We start from the raw sequence: 21,471 nt of genomic DNA on the forward strand, positions 1-21,471 counted from the left end.
GGATACCTTTACCTTTACCTTTTACGTGTTTTTTTTACAGTTTTATAATATTTTGCTTTGTTGATATTGTTATTATCTGAATCTGGCATTGAATTATTGCCATAGTTTGTAAGCCGCCCTGAGTCTCCCTTCAGGGGTGAGAAGAGTAGGGTATAAGTACAGTAAATAAAGTGGCCCTCGGTCCAGAATTATCTTGTGGAAGTAGTTTTGCTCCCTGAGAGCAAACTCTGAGGCTAGATCTACACTACCCCTTATCCCAGGATCTCATCCCAGATTATATGCTTTGAACTAGATTATATGAGTCTGCCAGATAATCTGGGATAAGAAGATAATCTAAGATCAAATCCAGTGTAGATCTTGCCTGAGAGCCACATGAAACACATTTTCCACTCTGGAACTCTCTCTTCTTAAAAAAAGGGGGAAAAAGAAAAGAAAACCCTTCATGGCAGTTCTTTTTTCCACATTTTGAATTAGAAATGTTGATTAAAATGAAAACCCTTTTTTCCTTATGCACTGTTTGCACTGGATTGTTAATTTTATAAAAGCAAAGCAACACTAGACAGTTTTATCCCCGTTCTCCATGCTAATATTTTTAATACGCCTGTTTGGGCATTGTAATGTGGTTTTTATGTAGTTTTAATGGTTTATACTTTATTACAATTATACATGCCAGCCTGAGGACCCGGCATGAGTTTGAAGGGTGGATAGAAATGTGAAAGTCAGGGTGATAGAAGTGCACAGTGGGGAGCTTCATTCTTCTTTCTCTCTCCTCTTTTTCACCAAGGAAGCATTCCCCTTCTCTTCTTTATCACCATGCCTCCTCTGTCATTACCAGAGAAGTTGAGTTTTGCACAAAAATGCTGGACAACCAGCAAGGCTCTTGCTATCTCTTTTCAACTTTCAAAGGAGCTATGCTGCAGAGAACAGCCGTGCTGGCTTCCAGGTATATCTATATCAATCTGCCCACTCAATTTTGTGTCTGACACCTGCCAGCATTGATTGAATCAGCAGTTGACTGAATTTCAGTTGTCTGGTCATTAGGATTGAGGCAAATCCAAACCACATACTATCCCTCTGTCATTCCATTCTTTCAACTGCTTAAAGACCTCTTCACACATGGCTAAAACAGCCCAGTTTGGCCACTTTTGGCCACGCCTGGATGGATACTGACGGGTGTCATCAGACGACGCTCGACAGGCCCCGCCCACATTACATTACATTACATTAGTGGAGGGGAAGGTACTTATGACTGTTTTATTGATGCTGATGTGTTATTGTTGAGTAATTTGTTTTATTGTCCTGCTGTTGTTATTATACTGTTGTGTTTGGGCATGGCCCCATGTAAACCGCCCCAAGTCCCTTTGGGGAGATGGGGCGGGGTATAAGAATAAAGTTGTTGTTGTTGTTATTATTATTATTATTATTATTATTATTATTATTCCTCCACCACCATGGTGTGGAAAGTGTGTTTTGGGTAGTTCTGACACAGCTGTTCACACTTTCCTCCCCATTTCCCCATAAGATGGGAAAAAGGGTGGTGAGGCAATGTGCTCTTCTGGCTTTTCCTTATATCTTTTAATGCCTTGACCACAATCTGATGTTGCTTGGTATATCCTGGTATTCTTCTACGAAATTGTTGAAGGATAAATCACCTCTGAGGATGCCTGCCATAGATGTGGGCGAAACGTCAGGAGAGAATACTTCTGGAACATGGCCACACAGCCCGAAGACATACAACAACCCTGTGATCCCAGCCATAAAAGCCTTTGACAACACATTGATACAATCACTGTTTCCAAGAGCCCCACTGATCATTTTGCCACATCAGAGTTACATAACAAATGAAATGGCAGGTACACAATTTTTCTATCACCTACTACCAGCACATTATCAAAGCCATTTAGGCCCTTTCACCACTGCCATATAATCCAGATTATCAGAGCAGATTATTCACATTATCTACTTTGAACTGGATTATATGAGTCTACACTGCGTATAATCCAGTTCAAAGCAGATAATCTGGATTTTATATGGCACTGTAGAAGTGGCCTTAGAATCATGTCAGGCTAATTTTATTTCAGAAGTAAAATTGCTGCCTGCCTGACATAGAAGCCACCAGCTGCCTTGTTTGTTGTCCAAAACAAATACATTTTCCAAGCTCTGATAAACACAAGAAGCTAAAAATGACTCATTTCTGATGATACCAGGATTTCACTGTATATAAGACATTTGATCCCATCATCTCTAGTCCCAACCGATGCCCAGCACTTTCATCAATCACTGTTTTGTCCTGGAAGAACTAGAATTTACCAGCTGTTCAGCTGTGTATGTGGGGAGGAGCCCAACTCCATGTAGGTGAAAATAGCTCTGGCCCCTATTGCTGCATGGTACAGCTGAGATACGTGTTACAAAATCAATGCAGAACATTTATTACAGAAAAGTGGTAGCAGTAGGAGAAGCAACACCTCAACAAGATGGTTTTAATGACTTACAATTTGGTTCACCAACCCCAGTTTTTAGGAAATAATTTATTTATGTTAAAGAGCTACAAGAAAATTCTCCAACTTTGATCATTTCTTTAGAGTTTCTAAAACCTAAACTGGATTCACACAAGATATCAACCACCTTTGTTTGGCTCTCTTGGGGAAAGATTTAAATGGTTACCCCTGCCCTCTCCCATTCTCCACCTACATAAGCCAACTAACTAGAAGTTTTATCCCTTTCTTTCCATAATAATGATTGGATAGTTCCCCCCAACTCTCTCTTCAGGGCGACAGAGGTCAAAGGACACCAAACAGGCCATCTGGAATGTAGAAGTCTATCATCCAGGAGACAATGAAGTTGCTACTGTGTCCTCTTCAACACAAGCTTGTATCTGGCATTTGAGGTAACTGCCTTAACTTGCCAAATGGAATGGTCATCCATAGGTTAAAAGTTTTAAAGTCTGTTGTCAATTAGTTCTTAATGGAGAAGTCATAGCTAAGCCCAGTAGTAGCAGACTACAGTCTGTATACTATAGATTCCCCCTTGTGATGACTCATGGGCCATGTAGTCCCGTTCCTAGTACTGTTGTGACAGATGAAGAGGAAAACTTGGGTTTCCCACCGTTTCTGCCAGATTTGGAACACTTGCAGCTGCAGGATGTTTGCCCACAAGAAGTCAGCCAAACAAGCCTTGAGCAGAAATCTCCCCCATTTTCTCGCCGCCTTTATTATAATCAAGATAGAAGCGCTCGGGAGGCGACTCGCCGAAGCGCCAGGATAGCTGCCAGACAATTAGATAATTAGGTCTGTTTCCCTTGGGAAAGTTTAAGGAGTCCTGCATCTGGACAGTATAGGTTTCGGTTCTTGTTCCCCAGAGAAAGTGTGCTTTGGCGGGAAAACAAGATCCTATATAGGTGTTTGGCCACAAAGGAATCCTTGCGGAGTCAATTCGTCAGCTCGTGGAGTGAGATCGTGTGTAGACTTCGTACCCCAGTTCCCAGCTCCTGAATCAAGTTCCCAGCCTGCCTTGTTCCACGGATTTCTATGGATTCAGTTCTTGTTCCACGATTGCCTTGTTTCAAGTTGGACCTTGCCAAGTCTCAAGTCTTGCCTTGCCTTGCGTTTTAAACCACGGACCCTGCTTCTCGGATTCCAGCCTTGTTTTCCCTTCCTTCGGATTTACCTTGAGCCTCAAAGACTATGGACAGTTCCCCACACTATTGCTTGCCAAATAGTGTGTGTTTCGGTGAAGTGGATTATAACTTTGGACTTTAATATCATATATTGGACATTGTTTTCCTGGACTATATTTGACCTTTCCTGAAAGGTCTACTTCTGGACTATATTCTACACTTGTTTTTATTGACTTTGTATAATTCTTTAATAAAGATATTAGATAGATTCTGGCCTCTGCGTATGGTCATTGGTGCTCTGCAGCCTGGGTCCTGACACCCCTTGACCTCTCTATTTGATAAAATTCATGCAGCAAATGATGGGAAGGGCTTCTTTATTGAGCTAACAAAGAGCTGGTGCCCTTGAAAATGGATAATACTGAACTAAATAGACAATTGGGCTGACCATTTTATCAGAATTATTAAACTATTTTTATTATCAGTTTCATAGCTTCATCAGAATACTTTTGAAAGAAGCATACCATACACGAACTCAGGAAAGTTACTTTTTTGGATGGCCAGAATTCCCCAGTCAGCATGAACACAGATAGTTATAGTTCAATGAAGTGACATTTCTGTTCTCTGAAGCCAAAGAGGTCTGGATTCTGAAAATATTATTTATTTAATCCAGACACAGATTTACTACATAACTGAAAACTAGACCTAAGTCCAACTAGTAGTATGGAAATGCTTGACTCGCTCAGTTCAGAATCTGGCTTCAGTTAATAATGATTGCCAACCAGAACTTAGATTGGTTGAAGTTGCCAACATGACATAAAGGTTGAATTCTTTTTCAAAAAATATTCAAATGACAGATGAAAAATGGTCAGGAAACCCTGAGGCAAATACTGGATAAAATACGTTGGCATTTGGGATCTATTCTGCGTCAAAAATATAAATGGGCATTTTTGTCCCGAAAATGGCATTTCCTGCACAAGAAGTGAAAAATAGTATTTATGATCAAAACATCACATTTATTTTGCAAGGAATAGGTCCCAAACTGTGGATAGTACTTGAAACTGCAGTTTTTGAGATCCTTTCTTACAGCAGAGAGAAAATAGCATGAGTATAATTGTTCCTGTGTGAATGAAATTTATGAAGATTTACATCCCTAAACAGAAGTTAGCCTCCTTCAATGGCTGTGATGATATTATTTGCCAAGTGTTGATGACTTTTTTTCATATTCTTCCTGGGAGACTGAAAAGTTACTTTTTAAAGAAAAAGGTAATTTGTTCCATACTTGTTGCAGTGCTTGTCAAGATAGGTCACTGCTCATTTTTACAGTGATTAAAATCAAGTGCTTTGGTCCATTATTTCTCTCTTTACCTTTTTATAACCTTTTTGAAAAAACAAAATTTTAGGACAAGTATGAGAATGGCATAAAAACTGAAAAATGTTTCTGGAATTGCCTATCAAAATGCCCTTCTGATACAGTGGCTGATATTTTGTTCAGTACTTATGGGATCATAAAGTGGCATTGTGATCTCATAACTTCTTGAGATTTACATTTAGAGTCGTTAATCACCAAACATGTCCCCTCCGCTCCAAAACCTACCTTTTCAGCCTGGCAGCATCTCAACCAAAGGGCTACCAAACTAATGTAGATCAGGGCACTGGAAAATGATGCCAGAAAGGATCTTTCTATTGTGAGAGAGTTGTGTTCAGCTGCCTCTCCTTGACACAATCAATAACCAGCAGAGCAGATGTCATTTCCAGTGCCCCAATCTTCAGGACTTCAGTAAACCTTCAGATGAGCACCAACCCCCAGAGTCAGACATGACTGGACTTAACGTCAGGGGAAAACCTTTTACCTACCATAGCACACATGGCAAAGCTCATCAAAACAATACAGGTCATGGGTGAGATGTCAGCTATTGTCAGAATGGAATCAATCAAGCCCACTAAAACAGATCAGCTAAATCAGTTTAATTCTAATTTTTCACCACCATTATAGAACTTCATTCTGTTACTTATGTCCCCAATTCATACACATGGAATTTTCCATTTCCTCCCAATATATTCCCAGTGTTTCAATATATAAGAATTCTATGGACAGTAAGCATGCTCCAGCTCATTTGGCATGTTTTGGGCCTCCAGTTCTCATTAGTCCTTTATTTTTGTTTAAATCGCTCTTATAAAGATTTGAATGTCCTGGAGCCCACAAATATTTTCCTCTTCTGCTAGATGATGTACATTTTGCATTCCCTGACAAGCAGCACTCAGAGTAAATGGAGTTTGCTAAGAATATCATCACCATGCTGGTATAGTGGTTTGAGCTCTGGACAATGACTCTGGAGACCAGGATTCGAATTTTTGTTTGGCTATGGAAACCAATGGGTAACCATAGGTGAGACACACTCTCTTGGCCTCAAAAGGAGGCAAAGGAAACCCCCACCCACCCTAAATCTTGCCAAGAAAACCCCCAAGGGTCACCAGAAGTTGGAAATGAAGGTACAATAACAACAATAATGAATATAAAGGATAAGAATAAGTGACTGGTCATATTCTTGGTCAGAAAAATATGTTTAATGGTTGCTTTATGACTTGAAATGCTCAGTGGATGTCACTTTGGTGGCACTGATTCTGGAAAGATGGTTTCTTAATAGAATGTCATGGAAAGTTCTAGAATATTTGAAAAGAGACAGAATGAAGCCACTGGACAAGTAACAAAGAAAGCACACCTTTCTTACACTCTTGGTTTGTGGTCAGAATTAAGAAAGGTCATCCTGCATGTCTGCTAAAGTACTAAAGGGAAAATTGCAAATAAGACAATGTGAAATATTTTTCTCCACAGCAGAGCTTGAACATGTTCCCTTTTTTGGACTACGGCTCCCAGAATCCTCAGCTGAAGCGTTTGAGAATTCTGCTTCTATGTATGCTTATAAATAAACTCAAAATATTGTTAAACACATCCCAAATCTCCAAGGATACTTTCTGTTGATCAAAATCAAAATTGGATAAACACTAACCTGAAATTTCTCACAGTTTAGACTAGAATTGGGCAAGTGTGTCCCAATGACATGATATGGTTATTAAAGGAAGAAAGGTTCCTTTACTTCTTTTCATTCCTTGTTCTGGACAGCTCCCTGTTTTATTTTTGAAAGAATTCTGATCAATCTTTTAAGTTTTCAAAAATAATGAATATACAGAACATGTTGGCTCAGTGGAAAGATATTTGACTCCTTCCTTCCCCCCTTCCCCTTCCCTCCTTCCCCCCTTCCCTCCTTCCTTCCTTCCTTCCTTCCTTCTTTCCTTCTTTCCTTCTTTCCTTCTTGTACCTCCTTGATCCTAGAGGAACATATGAATCAGTCCTGAATATTCCACCAAGAACTACTTTCAGCACTGAACAGTGGCAGAAATTTGATGCCTCTTACAAGTGAATAAATAGTTCTTGGGCTTTTTGTTTGTTTGTTCATTTGTGTTATTTATTTACTGAAAGAACTGCTGTCCAAGTAGTGCAGGAAAAGTATTTCCAAGCCAAGCTGTCTGTCGTGCCTGTCATCTCCCATTGTCCTTCCAAACTATTTCAGACATTTTGAGCAAGGGAGTATTAAGGGGAGTATGAGTTAGCAGGGGGGTTGTGACATTAATGGTCTGAAAAGGCTTTAAACGTCAGGAGGTAAGGATGACGGCGTTCAACAACTGGTGGCAGGTCGGAGGATTTTGCTGGATTCTGCCCTATTAACAATTAGGGTAGTGGTTTGCCGAGTGTTTTTTTCCCCTTTCCTTTCCCCCTTCCTTTCCCCCTTTTCTCCTCCAGTGCATGTGGCTTTTTCTGAGAAGAGAAGATGTGACAAGTCTCCGAGGTAGGATTTGCATTGGAAAACAAAGGAGGGTCTGGCTGTATTGTTTTCTGTTGTGTTTGGGGGGAGCGAGGAGGGTGTGATTGCTAAGAGGAGAAGGCATGCCAGATGCAGACTCAAAAGAATAGAATGGGTGGAGTAAGCAAAGGGAGTCAAAGGGGATTTGCTTCTTGTTGTAATATGTGCCGGTAATATTACTGAGTGTGCTTCGCTTAATAAAAGCTGTGGCTAGAGGGGGAAACTAGTCATGCGGAGCCAAAAAATCAGATTTTCTTCTAATGATCATAGTACATCTATAGACAGTATAATATAAATAGTATAGTGTCTGTGTTGTATCCTGTCTTGTATTTCTCTGTGGGCTAAAAAAAACACACAGAGGTCACAAAGACAACCCTTCAATCTGTTATCGGTCATGCTGGCTTGGTTGTTTCTGAGATTGGCTTAGGAGCTGTTGAGACTGGAGGAGTGGAGAGGATGTATAGAAATAGAAGAGGAGTAGGAAATGAGCAGAGGGGGTGACAGTCTTCTGACCTGAGGCATAAGCATCCTAAGCTCTTAAAATGCATGTCATGTTTTCGCGCCACCACTGTGCCACTTAGGGAGCTGGGGGTGGCTGGGACGTCAAGTACATATGGAGGGATAGAAAAGGGGAGCGGTCTTTTCTCCTTCTTTTGATTGAGAGCTTCCTAGAAGATGTGACGAAGAATGCAATACAAGCTGTCCACTTTGCATAAAATGACTGGCAGATTGACACAGGTCTTCGGACAGTCTTCTGACTGGTTCAAAGTTGCCCATTGTTGAAAGGGTTTTGTTCTCCTTGCCTATTTTAAACTTGAAGCAGAAAGGGTCAATTACAGTGCAGCCACCAAAACCATTTTCAATAGCAACACCTGTCCATATACTATTTTAAATCATTAAGGCAACCTCAGATCATGTGCAGAAAGCTTTCTCTAACTAATAAGAAAGAGAGTGCCTACAAATAGCTGTTCTCCACAGTCTCTTAATGGATATGATTTACTCCTAGCAAACCAGACTCCCTAGGGGGGAAGACGACTCTCTTGGCAAATGTGTTGTAACTGATTCTCCAGCGAACCTTAGAGCAAACCAAAGTGTTGGTCCATTTAGCTCAATATTGTCTCAACAAATCAGCAGTAGATCTCCATCATTCCATAGTATTGTCTAACAGCATGACCTGGAAATGTTAGGGAGAAAACTTTCACAAGAAGTAACTGGTCCATGAGTGAGCGGCAGACCTTCCACAAGGAAGGAGGCTTTCTAAACATGGTTTTCCTTAAAAACCTTGAAACTTGGATGAGTCAACAAAGGGATGTAATTCTTCAACTATTTCCTCCACACATACAAGGATGAGTCATTTCTATCACTTTCTTCATCCAATTAGAAAATCAATTGCAAATATTTCTGTGAACTTTTGTCCAGTTTCTGTAAAGCCTCAAGTGTCTTGGGAAATTGTTCTGCATAGAAATGCATGTTCGTTTTTTAGACTTGTGTGTAAATATTGGGTGGTTGCCAAAAGGCACAGTTTCTAGAAATATGCACTAGTGCAAAATTGGTGTCTCTATGAAAAAAGCCCTTTTTGCACAAATGCTACAATTTACACACAAAAGAATACTTCTAAGAAACATACACAGGGAGGCTAGAGCAAAATTGTTTTACATCCCCTTTGGCATAAAGAAACTACGTGTTTCTTCTGTGTAGTTTTTCTCGAAATACATTGGAATATGCAATTACTGAGCAAAACTTGCACAATTTTCATCTCTGTGTTATTCATCCGACCAGGTTTCCTAAATATAAAGATACCTATTTTTCAGCTGGGAAATGAATAACATCAGATGTTATTTCCACCCCTAGTCATCACATAGAAGTAGACAAACAAAGATATCCTCCATCCCCTGGTCTCGGTCATGACAGAAAGTTGGTAGCTAAGGGCAATGGTACACAAACACTATATGGAAAAATGTTGCTATATTTTGCTTTTATTTTTTTTTAAAAAAACCGACCCTTCTGACAAAGAACCCAGGAAATATATGTGATCCACAGCACTATTTTATCTTTGCAGCTGACCTGTGATGATGACTGAACTACAGGAACTTTACAATACAGTAGGGTTCATCTAGACTGTAGAATTAAAGCAGTTTGACACTGTCAGGACCCTGGCTGCAGAGCACCAATAACCTTACACAGAGGCCAGTCTCTATCTAATATCTTTATTAAAGAAATATATAAAATCAATAAAAACAAGTGAAGAATATAGTTCAGAAGCAGACCTTTCAGATGAGGTCAAATATAGTCCAAAAATGTATTGTCCAATATAAGATATTAGAGTTCAAAGTTTTAATCCACTTGACTGAAACACACACTTTGCCAAGCAATAGTGTGGGGAAATAACAGAGTCTTAGAGTCCAATGAAGCTTGACAACAAGACTGGAAATAAACTTGATTCTTGACTAGATCCGTGACTGGAGGCAAGATGAACATGAAGCATGAACAGAGTCCGTGGTAAAACCGTGAGACAGGGCAAGGCTTGAAGCTTGATCCGGGAAGCAAGGAACTGGGATTACGAAGCCCACACATGATCTCTCTCCTCAAGCTGATCAATTGACTCCGCAAAGAATCCCTCGCGCCAAACACCTATATTGGGTCTCGTTTTCCCGCCAACAGAACTCTTCCCTAGAGAACGAGAAGCGAAACCCAACTCTGTCCAGATGTGTGACTCCTTAGAATTTCCCAAGGTAAGCAGGCCTAATCAGCTTGATGTTTGGCAGCTAAGCGTAAACTCCTCCGTTGGGCCTCTCTGGCTCCCCTTTCTCTGGAATAAGATTCTTTTCTGGGAAACGGTGGGGAGTTCTGCCCAAGGCCTGTTTGGCTGAATTCTTGAGGGCAAACATCAACATCCTGCAGGTGAAGAGACTCCGGCTCTTGCTGAACCGGCGAAAACCCCATGTTTTCCTCTTCGTCTGCCACAATAGTACTAGGAACAGGACTTCAAGGCCCATGAGTCATCACAGACACCATTTTAACTATCATGGTTTAATGCTATGAAATCCTAGGATTTGTAGTTTGGTGACGTCCCAGCACTCTTTGGCAGAGAAGGCTAAAGACCTTGCAAAATTACAACTCTCATGATTCCATAGCATTGAGACATGGCAAGTGATGTCAAACTGCATTAATTCTACTGTGTAGATGTACCTTTAGATAGACACACTGTCACCAACAGCATACTATGTAAACCATTCATTGATCTGGATCAATACATTTTCTACATGTGGCTATTATCAGGATTGGTGCCCGCACTTGAAAACTTATCAAGTTTCACTTCAGAGAGTGAAAGTCAATAACAGGGGGAAGTGTATATCATGGAAATGTGCATCCTGTCGATTTTAATCAGAAATTAATATATGGAAAATCCAAAGCACTGATCGGCAATCAGCAAATATTGAGTTGTGTATCTTTTAATCTGCAGTTGGTTTAGTAGCACCACTTCATCTCCAGATGTCAGAAGTTGTGCTATGCTATAGAAGAAACTGTGATCTTGATGTTATTGTTACCATTGTTGTTGGCATTGATTATTCATTGGGTGGTAAAACAGAAAATGCTTTATTATTGTCTTTGTTGTTGTGTCTCTTCAAGTCATTTATGACTTATGGCAACCCTAATGCAAACCTATCATGAGATATTCCAAGCAGAATTTGTTCAAAGGGGATTTGCCTTTTGCCTTCCTCTGAGCCTGAGAGAGCATGATTTGTCATTCAGTGTATTTCCATGATTGAGAAGAGATCTGAACTCAAGTTTCCCAGTGCTCTAGTCAAACACATTAATCACAATGCCACACTATATTCTATTCCTAAGAAGAAGTGCATTGGCCCACACTAAACCATTTCAATACCTTTTCAAAAATCACAGCTCCATTCCAAGAAATTCTGGAATATGTAGTTTGGGGTGGCACTCAGAATTGTCCACTGGACTACTCAGGGGCTGTCATTAAAAAAAAATGTGCTAGGATTATCTAGAAGAGAATTCTAAGCACTTCATTGTTGTCTTTGTTGTGCATTCAAGCCATTTGAATGAACAACAAGTGTGGTGGAGGCTTCTTCTTTGGAGGCTTTTAAGCAGAAGCTGGATGGCCATCTATTGGGGATGCTTTGAATGCGATTTCCTGCTTCTTGGCAGGAGGTTGGACTGGATGGCCCATGAGGTCTCTTCCAACTCCATGATTATATGATTTCCAGCTTTTGATGAAGGTGAAGTCAGTGCCGGGTTTTCTTGGCAAAACCTTTTGGAGCTTCTCAAGGGTAATAATTGTTCAACAGAGTAGGAGAGTCCGCTTCTTTGGAGATATTAAAACAGCGTCTGGATGGCGATCTGCCTGGGTTGATTTGATTGTGTATTCCTGAATGGGAAAGGGTTGGATTGGATAGTATTTGTGGTCTCTTCCAACTCCACAATTCTATGAGTCAATTAAGTAATAAATGAGTAACATTTTGTAATTTTAGACTATGCTGCTGGTGGAAGTAGACTAAAACATATACAGAAATCCAAGATGTACAGTTACACCTCCACATTTGAGGTTTTGATTCTTATGAACTTTATTATTCATGGATTTGGTTTAAAATGTTTTCTCTAAGGACCTCATCCCACGCAGGGGGAGGGGAAATCATCTTTTTATTGTGGTGTTTTATGCCTTTCTGTTTTTAAAATAAACAAATAATTTATTCAACCCCATCATATGGGTTGCACTCCATCCATTTCTAGATTTCTACATTTGTATGTAAATTGGAACAGGTACATTTTTAAAATGTAACTTCAGCCACATATATGTGTGTGTGTGTGTGTGTGAGAGAGAGAGAGAGAGAGAGAGAGAGAGGGAGAGAACGAACTTTGGATAGCATAGGGAAGGGCTAACACCCCTGTGGTGTTTGATTTGCTGTCTGTACTCCTCTTCAAAAGACTTCACCTCAATTTCTGTCCCTGTGATAATTGGAGTTTGAAGAATTTGGCTTGTTGTGGAAACAAGGATTAGCGATAAAACTTCAGTGGAGATAGCTTTTCCCATAATACCTCTTTCAAGAGTAGATTTCCCTTCTAAGGGGTAGATTTCTCTCACTTCTTGTTGTCTCACTCCAGTTTTTAACTATGAGTCATTTGTAAGTCGAATGTTTGCAACTCAGGGACTTCCTGTACCCTTGTGTCATTTGAAGGGCTCTGTGGGACTCCATCTTTAAAGTATTTAGAAATGGGGAAAGCCAGCATATGATGAGATGCTATAAATCTCCAGTTTCTCCAGGGTCACTCTATAGACAACTTCATCCGGTCATGCTGGAGAACCTAGAGATTTCTAGAAATAATAATCTCTCTAAAAATGTCTAGGTCCTCCAGCGTAATCCTGTACTCAGCTTCTTGCAGAAATTAACCCTAGAACCATACCACAAGACCTAGAAATTCTTGAAGTAGTCTGTCTTAGGTTTAAAAAATAGCAATTTCTTTATTTGAGCTTTTTCACTTTCACAGAGGTCCTATGTTTCTAACCCTAGCAAATGTGGAGGGCTGAATGTATGTGACTATGCATTTATACCTTTTTTCTTTCCCCACTTCCTATCCTAATAGACTTTTACACTTCTGTTCTACTGGATGCTAAAAGTGAGATTACAGTGCATTGTTATTGTGACTATTGTGTTATAGTTACTTACCTAACCATAAATTCCACTGAACTGAATGTGATTGACATCTGATTGGATAGATATTAGTGTTGTGCATTTGTATGAAATCGCTTCCCATTTCTATTTCTTTCATTTGTATGGCACAGTTTCCATATCCATCTGCCTCTTCTAAAACCATCATCCATACGAATGAGCTCTTTCGTTTTACCATCCGAATATACAAATGCATTCATCCCATTGGCGGCAATGGGGGGCTGCCCAGGCTCACCTTCCCCTCAGTTTTAAGGTTTGAGGGGTGAAATTCATCACACATGGAGGGCATATCAACCACTTTTAGCCCACCAACTCTTACAGTGTTTGGGCCATCCCTTGAATTTTAGAGATTTTTTTATTTCTGGAAAGGAAATCCCCTTTAAAGCATTATTCCCTCTTTCCTCCTGGCCCCACCCTCTAGCTTCTCCAGGGAGGCACCATTCCTTCTTGCCAGATGTGGGAGATCCTCCACACCACACACACCCACAGCCTGGTGCCATGCCTATCCCACTGTTTCTTCTGTATAGTAGTTTCCAAAAGTTAAGAAGTTTCTCTACAGAAGCCCAACAACAACTCCTTTCCTTTGAAATATATTTATTTAAAAAGATAGGAGGCAGAGAATAACGCTCACAGAGATATATATATCCCATCCAGGTTAAATAAGGAAGGCAAATGGAGGGGGAGGGGATTTGCGGTTTCTTTTTGGTTAAATTCAATTGCTATTACAGAAAGGTAATCTAACAAAAGGCTCTGGATAGGAGAGGAAGGTAGGAAAACACCAAACCCAAAGACTAAGTCACTTTGAGGCTGAGCCATCCACCCAAATATTTTAAAATATTTTTAAAGTAAAACAATGAGGAAAGAAATAATCCCAGATCCCCTTCTCCCCAAAGCCCCCACATGCACCAAGCCCAGCACAATCTACCCCACACCTTGCAACATTCCAGTTCCTCCCTTCCCTTCCCCTTAAAAAAAATGAAAAGAGTTAAATGAAAAGATGCCAAGCAGCCAAACAAAGAAAGCAGGCTGCAAGGCAGGCAGACAGGCAGGCACTGAGGACAGCAAAAGGCTACAAGCACCCTGGCCAGAGCAGCATCACCACCATCCACACCCAGAGGCTCTGAAGGATGCGCCCACAATGAGCTCTTTTGGGGCATCCACCCCATTAAATAGGCAGAGTCTTGCATGGTGACATCAGCAGGTTCAGGTCCTCTGACTGGCCAAAACTGGATCAGATCACCAGGAAATGCTTCCAGGGACGCTCAGGGAACGCCATGTGGAACAAACAGCAGCAAAGCAAATGGTTTAGTGTTGCTTTCACTTTTGTTTCACTGCTTCATTTGTGTGGGGAGGGCTGTGCCATACCGTGCAATACAAATAAACGATATGGTCCAAAAGTATGAATGAAACAAATGAAACAAATACCAGGCCCTACTTTAATAGGTATCAATGTTGATATATACAGAGAAGGTTGCCCTTTTAAGGAAATTGTTCAAAAACAGGTTGCGAGGCAGTGAAATTCCCAACTCAGTGAACCCCATTAGGATGATTGTTTTCATTAAATCTTCATTAGGAGAAGAATTGCTACAACAAGGATGAACCACAGTAATTTGATTTCACTCATCATATCGAATGTTTCCTTTAAGGAGAATTTTATTACATTAGAGTACGCTCTAAGTGGGTTGCAGTGTAATTCATTTGGTAATGATACACGGGTGACATTTTCATGACAAAAGTGCCGAATTCATTGTGTGAGTTAGTGTTAGAATGACACAGGCAACATGAGGCCCAGAATATTAAGAATTGCTTTTCTGCAGTGCCATAATTTTTAACTGGGTCTCAATGACACATTGAATCAAGGTGGCAGATTTTTCCATAAATATCCCAATATGAATTACAAGTTGGGTTTGTTGACATTCTTCCCTCTTGCATTATATTGCATTTTAAGTTATATTAGAATACTTGAGGCTTTAAGCATTTCCCATCTGTTGCTTACTAAACCCTTGTTCACACTTCAGTACTGAACCATGGAACGGTCACAAACTGTTCAGCTGCTGAGGGCAAAGGGATCAATCACAGAATGTCAAGGATCAAACAATACAGCTTCAGTTCTGGAAATAAAAGGTTGATTGAAATCAATAAAAACTCACACATTATTAAACTTTGCTTTCTGAAAGTTTTTCTTTTCTTATAAATGCATGTGTGCCTTATATCAATGAGCCCAAAAAGGAAAACTTCTATCATTAAATAGTTTTCCCTAACTACAAATGTCACATTCTCTAGCTTTCCACCAACTCATAGGTTTATTTTGCATATCACATAAAGCACATATCAGTGCATTGAAAAGTTACCTTTTCATTCCAATTCCTAGAATTAACTCCATAAAGAATTTTTTTCAAGTTCTGTTTTATATGTGTAAGGGAGGAGCACAAAGGAGAATGTAAATTACCAAGATATCTACTCAGTCCAATCGATTATTTTACCCCCTTCTGCACATAGGAAGATTCAGAAATGTTTGTTTAGTTCGGGTTTAAGCAAACAATTCAAAATCTTCAGGATCTAAGGAAGGATATGAAATGAGGTTTATAAAATTTTGAATAGCCGTGATAGAATAAACAGAAAGTTTTTTTCCTTTCTCACAGTAATAGAATTTGAGGTTATCTGATGAAATTGATTGGCAGCAAGTTCAGACAGGCAGGAAAGAGCTACTGCTGTATAAGAAGAGAACTTAAAAATGTTCTTTTTTGAATTGCAACCATGCTAGAACATCACAGCTAGCATGGCTGCAACCCAAGATGGCTTAGAAATTATGGGAAATGTGATCCAAAACCTTTTCCAAATTCTGACATATTGAGGACAGAATCATCCTCCTTCCAACTGCATTTTGAACTACTGAACTCATCTGTCAGATATGCCTGCAGGATATAGAATAATTAGTTACTTGTAATCATCCATTCATTTTTATGGTAGCTAAGCTCTGTCACACCTACGTTACAGCCATAATATAACTTAACAAGGGCTAGCGTGGTCCCTTTTGCAGTGTAACCAACTTTTTGGTTAATTTATAGTTACAGAAACCACAGGGCTGGGCTGTGGTGCAGGCTGGTTAGTAGCCAGCTGCAATAAATCACTATGACCAAGAAGTCATGAGTTTGAGGCCAGCCCATGTCGGAGTGAGCACCCGACAATTAAAATAAAAAATAGCCCTGATTGTTATTTACCAAAGCAACCCGAAAGACAGTTGCATCTGTCAAGTAGGAAAATTATGCGGGGAGGCTACTTTAAGTGATTTACAACACCAGATGAGGAAGTACTCCATCAAAAAGGACTCGTTGTCACAGTGGATGATGAAACAGCAGCTCCTCCTGTGGCAGGAATCGAGCATATCCTCACAAAGCCAGAAGCCGGGAAGTTAAATAGCCTCTGTGTCTGTTTTTCTGTGTGTAGTTTGTCTAATGGCATTGAATGTTTGCCATATATATGTACATTGTGATCCGCCCTGAGTCCCCTTCGGGGTGAGAAGGGCTGAATATAAATACTGCAAATAAATAAATATATAGTGGAATATACATATTTGAAATGCTGGCTATGGCTCAGGCTAGTCATTCATGACAAGGTGGATGACAGAATGTATTGCTTCTTACATTACTAAGCGGGGGAGCAGTAAAGTGACAGATGTACAACAGGACCCATGCACTTCAGAACCAATGTGGATTGGGCCCATTGCACATTGAGACACTGGCTAGGGAGTGCCAATGCTCATCAGGACACTCTTGCCAGCGTCATGTAACAGATCTTAATTCATTAACAATGTGTGCTTGTTAACTATATGCAAAATTGTGTAACATAGACTATAAGAGGATTACAGTCACATGCTTTAATTATATGATAATCAAGAATACAATATCATTCTTCAAAGTATATAGAACCCTAGGTCCTCTAGTGCAACTTCTATAGTCTACATCTGGTGAGAGTTGGCCCTACAATCACACAGACACCTAACTACGGTTAGGTGGATCTGTAATTGGCTAAGCGAATGAACCCAAAGGGTGCTCACCAATGCGTCGTTTTCATCATGGAAAGAAGTGACAAGTGGAGTGCCGCAGGGCTCTGTCCTGGGCCCAGTTCTGTTCAACATCTTTATTAACGACTTAGACGAAGGGTTAGAAGGCACGATCATCAAGTTTGCAGACGACACAAAACTGGGAGGGATAGCTAACACTCCAGAAGATAGGAGCAGAATTCAAAACGATCTTGACAGACTAGAGAGATGGGCCGAAACTAACAAAATGAAGTTCAACAGGGACAAATGCAAGATACTTCACTTCGGCAGAAAAAATGGAAATCAAAGATACAGAATGGGGGACGCCTGGCTTGACAGCAGTGTGTGCGAAAAAGACCTTGGAGTCCTTGTGGACAACAAGCTAAACATGAGCCAACAATGTGATGCAGCAGCTAAAAAAGCCAATGGGATTCTGGCCTGCATCAATAGGGGAATAGCGTCTAGATTCAGGGAAGTTATGCTCCCCCTCTATTCTGCCTTGGTCAGACCACACCTGGAATCACACTGTGTCCAATTTTGGGCACCACAGTTGAAGGGAGATGTTGACAAGCTGGAAAGCGTCCAGAGGAGGGTGACTAAAATGATTAAGGGTCTGGAGAACAAGCCCTATGAGGAGCGGCTTAAAGAGCTGGGCATGTTTAGCCTGCAGAAGAGAAGGCTGAGAGGAGACATGATAGCCATGTACAAATACGTGAAGGGAAGTCATAGGGAGGAGGGAGCAAGCTTGTTTTCTGCTGCCCTGCAGACTAGGACACAGAACAATGGCTTCAAACTACAGGAAAGGAGATTCCACCTGAACATCAGGAAGAACTTCCTCACTGTGAGAGCTGTTCAACAGTGGAACTCTCTCCCCGGGGCCGTGGTGGAGGCTCCTTCTTTGGAGGCTTTTAAGCAGAGGCTGGATGGCCATCTGTCGGGGGTGCTTTGAATGCGATTTCCTGCTTCTTAGCAGGGGGTTGGACTGGATGGCCCATGTGGTCTCTTCCAACTCTACTATTCTATGATTCTATGAGAAGTATCTACAGATTCCTAGAAAGGGATTCTCTCAATTTGTTTTTAAAACCATTTTATGCATTGTTTCCCCCCCATTTTCATAGGGATTCTCTAACCCTAACCCCTGTAAAATGTGGGGTGGTGGTGGTACTGTATGTTATTTTAAAAGGTTTCAACACTACAGATAGTTTAATTGCTTTTTAAATGCTATGTTTCAGATATTTTTATGTTTTAATGTATGTTGGTTTTAAGAATTTGTAAGACATCTGAAGTCCTATTATGAGGAAAAGAGGTAACATCAATGAGCAATAACAGAACTAAATTCTCTGAATTACTTCCAGCAGTTGTTTTCTAGAAAGGAAAAAAAAAAAAAGCACACTGGCATTTGAAAAGCTATGTCTGAAAAAAGACAAGTGGATTCTGCTAGAGGGAGAAAAAAACAGCTGTCAAAATGTCAAGCTTTTTGACTTTGAAACAAATGAGAAAAAAGTTTACAAAGTGAGAGGACAAAGATCTACTTCACTTTGATTTATATTCCCATCCATCTAACATGGAAATATAAAATTAAATCCTTCTGCAATTAAATTTTTGCTAATATAGCATGCAGAAAATAAATCTGATTCTCAACCACAGCTTGTAAAGATTATTTTGGGGGAACCACAGTTCTTGACCAGTATGCTAATTCAAATCCTGACCAATCCCTCCCAAATTTGTCAAATTATTTCTTTGGCCTCAAATCTGATTATAATTCCCAACTACAGTTGGGTCTTTGAACATTTGTGAGTCAATCCATAAGTAAACCAACAGATTCAATAAGTCTGCTGTAGACAATTCTAACAATAATAGCCACATCTGTAAGACTCTCAGGAACATTTTGGTAAGAGTTTCTCAAATCTCATCAGGAGTGCTTTAAACTAAGTTATATGTGTCGTGGAAACAGTATTCTTGACAGTGGGAGTTCTTTGAGTGCTGGAGATAATAGCCTGAATGTTGTAGTAAGAACTGCGAGACTAGTACAAAAACTCAATAGTGGAAGGAAAAAATTAAAAATCAACTAAAGGGAATGACCCATTAATTTCAATATTTCTATACAAAAGCCTAGCACATGGGGGGTAAGATGAACTTATACTCTTAACACAGCAAAATAAAACTAATATAATAAGCATCACCAAACCCTGATAGGACTGGTCTCATGAGCTGTGGAAAGCTTGATATAGTAGCTAAGAATGACAATGAGACTCTAGGCTGCATCAATAAAAATATGGTATCTAAATCAAGGGAAGTAGTGGGGTCACTCTATCAGACTTTGGCTAGAATTCTGTGCCTAATTCTGGACACTGCAGTTCAAGAAGGATATTGGCAAGCTGGGATGTGTCCAAAGGAGAACTACCAAAATGGTCAAAGGTCTAAAACCAATGCCTAGGGTGATGGGTACATTTGGCTTGGAGAAAAAAGGTTTCAATGTTAGTTATTTCAATGTGCTTTTGACTAATTCTGCACAAATTGACAGATTCTTTTTCCTCCACCTGTATCCAGCCACTGTACTTTATTACTGGCCCATCTTATTAGTGACTTTGCAATATATTTCATATGTATAATTTATTCCCTTGCCTCCAACCTTGAGCCCAGATATTGGTTATTGATTATTGACTGTTGTTGAGTTTATGCTTTTATAATATTTTATATGATTTATGTATCAATTCATCATAATTGAAATGTATTTATGTTGTTGTATTTTATTGGGCATGTTCCCCACATAAGCCGCCCCGAGTCCCTTCGAGGAGATTTATTATTATTATTATTATTATTATTATTATTATTATTATTATTATTATTATTATTCTGCTGCTCTAGATACTATCTAGATACTAGGACATGAAACAATAGAGTCAAACTACTAGAAAAGAGTTTCTACCTAAACATGAAGTTGAATGTTTTGATGGCAAGAGCAGTTCAACAGTGGAATAAACTGCCTTGAAGTGTGATGAGGTCTCATCCTTTGGAGGTTTTAAAACAGAATCTGGATGTCCATCTGTCAGGAATGCTTTGATTGTTTGTTTCTGCATGGCAGAATAGGGTTGTTCTGGAGTCTCTTCAATCTGCGATTCTTAGTAGTGAAAAGGTAGTCAAAGAAGAAATATCAAACAGAGAATACACTCTTATGGAGTTCCTTAGTGACTTTGGTGTAGTACAGAGCATGGAAAGTTACTTTTTAAAATATTTTGTTATGTATCTTATTATAAAGGTCCAGGTTTGTGGTTTCCCCCTGGCCAATTCATTGCCTCCACAAAAGAAACTGGAGAGACAGGTTAAGATGATCCAAGGATGGTTGGTTTATTGATAAAAATAAAGATCTGACATGTTTTGAGCTATGTGTACTTTTAAGGCTTTCTTATAATTATTATAATGAATATACAAACATTCTTTGGAACAGGAACTCTCAGATCATTTACCAGACAGGCAATAATTTATAGATACATCATGCAAGTAGTGATATTATCTTTCATTACATTACAAGCATTATGTGAGGTGGATAAAATTTGTTATAAAAAGTAAATCATGTTGACTAGTTGCTTGTGTCTACTTCAAGTTCTGGTATCTTTGAAAAGAAAGGTCCTTAAGTTTTACCAAATTTCTGGGGATTGCTCCAGGACAGAAAACAGTGACCAAATACTTATTGATTGAACATCAGTTAATTAGGATGAACTGCTTATCTCCATGTATTGGATTGGGATAATTTTTTTGAAGGTAAATAAGCTTTGAAGAAAATAGATTTATTCTGTCCCAGTTTTGTATCAATTAGATGAGTGTTAAAATCCTCTCCTCCCGGAATTTGCATCAAGCCTTTTGTATTATTCCTTCAGATTGAAAAGGAGAAAATAGCTGAAGGCTATCAATTGTTAGCTGGTAGACTGTTACGATGTCTTCAAGTAGACTTGTAATTGTTTTACATGCTGATTTGTGATCAGGGAAACATTTTTGTGCCTGCAAATGTCCCTGAAAACTACATCTTAAAAGCCAGTTAGTTGTCCCAAACAATAAAGCTATATGCTGCAGGTGAGCATGGCATAGGAATGGAAGTCTCTTTCCTGGGCTGGCTTTTTAGGTGAGTTTCTGGAGTCAGAATAGGAGATGGAATATAGTTACAATATTGTAGCTATATATCCTGCAATGCTGAATCTCATTTTTATGTGGGAGGCTACCAGCCGTTGGTATCACTGCAAAAAACTGGTTTCATTGCACACACTA

The 21,471-nt window shown here is 39.7% G+C and overlaps 1 protein-coding gene across 2 annotated transcripts in view; it reads left to right on the plus strand.

Moving 5' to 3' along the window:
* The first annotated feature begins 7,193 nt into the window (after positions 1-7,193).
* Positions 7,194-21,471, plus strand: part of LOC100564707 (calcium-activated potassium channel subunit beta-2) — a 283,641-nt gene continuing 269,363 nt past the window's right edge. The window contains exon 1 of one of the 2 annotated variants that reach the window (XM_062976787.1): positions 7,194-7,461. The gene's annotated coding sequence lies outside the window, so the exon portion shown is untranslated. The remainder of the gene's footprint in view (positions 7,462-21,471) is intronic. The other variant, XM_062976789.1, reaches the window with a different exon arrangement.

This window comes from Anolis carolinensis, chromosome 3 (genome assembly GCF_035594765.1).
Source record: "Anolis carolinensis isolate JA03-04 chromosome 3, rAnoCar3.1.pri, whole genome shotgun sequence".
NCBI classification, from domain to species: Eukaryota; Metazoa; Chordata; class Lepidosauria; order Squamata; family Dactyloidae; genus Anolis; species Anolis carolinensis.